Source organism: Phasianus colchicus, chromosome 1 (genome assembly GCF_987193195.1).
Source record: "Phasianus colchicus chromosome 1, bPhaCol1.hap1.1, whole genome shotgun sequence".
NCBI classification, from domain to species: domain Eukaryota; kingdom Metazoa; phylum Chordata; class Aves; order Galliformes; family Phasianidae; genus Phasianus; species Phasianus colchicus.
The window spans coordinates 94,335,811-94,336,362 of record NC_143436.1 but is presented as its reverse complement, the minus strand read 5'-3'; positions in this window follow the sequence as shown (position 1 = coordinate 94,336,362).

Sequence of the window (552 nt, the reverse complement as noted above, 5' to 3'; positions counted from 1 at the left end):
TTTGAAGGTTAGGTTGAAGTTAGACATCTGATTCTATACAGGGAATAATCCCATAAAATTAAAACTGGAATAAATAAGAATAAGAAATAATTTCAAGTTGAGCTGTGTGTAATCAGGCAAGCAGTCATCCAGCTTGCTTTCATTGAGAGCGTCACAGGAAAGCACCTCTCCTGCCATGGCTGAGTGCCAGCAGGAAGCACACCCAAGGCCATGGCCTTGACTCTCTCCCTCTTGCTGCGGGCCCAGGCTGGCTTGTGGCCCCAGCTCCTCACCTGTAGCATTCGGCATGGGGCCGTGCCCCATTGGGGAGGAAGGCTGGCTGCACGGCCTGGCAGTGCAGGGCCATCCCTAGCAGAGCAGAGTGGTCAGACATTTTGTGACAGCGCTGTTTCTCACATTCAGATGCAAAGCAGGTTTTCGATACATTTTTCCTCCTGCCCGACCTATCTGTGAGGGATGCAGGGGTGATTTGATGGCTTTAACGAAGTTCTTGACATACGTCATGGCTCAACTCCAGTTTCTGAACACTCCTATATATACATAACCAAGCAG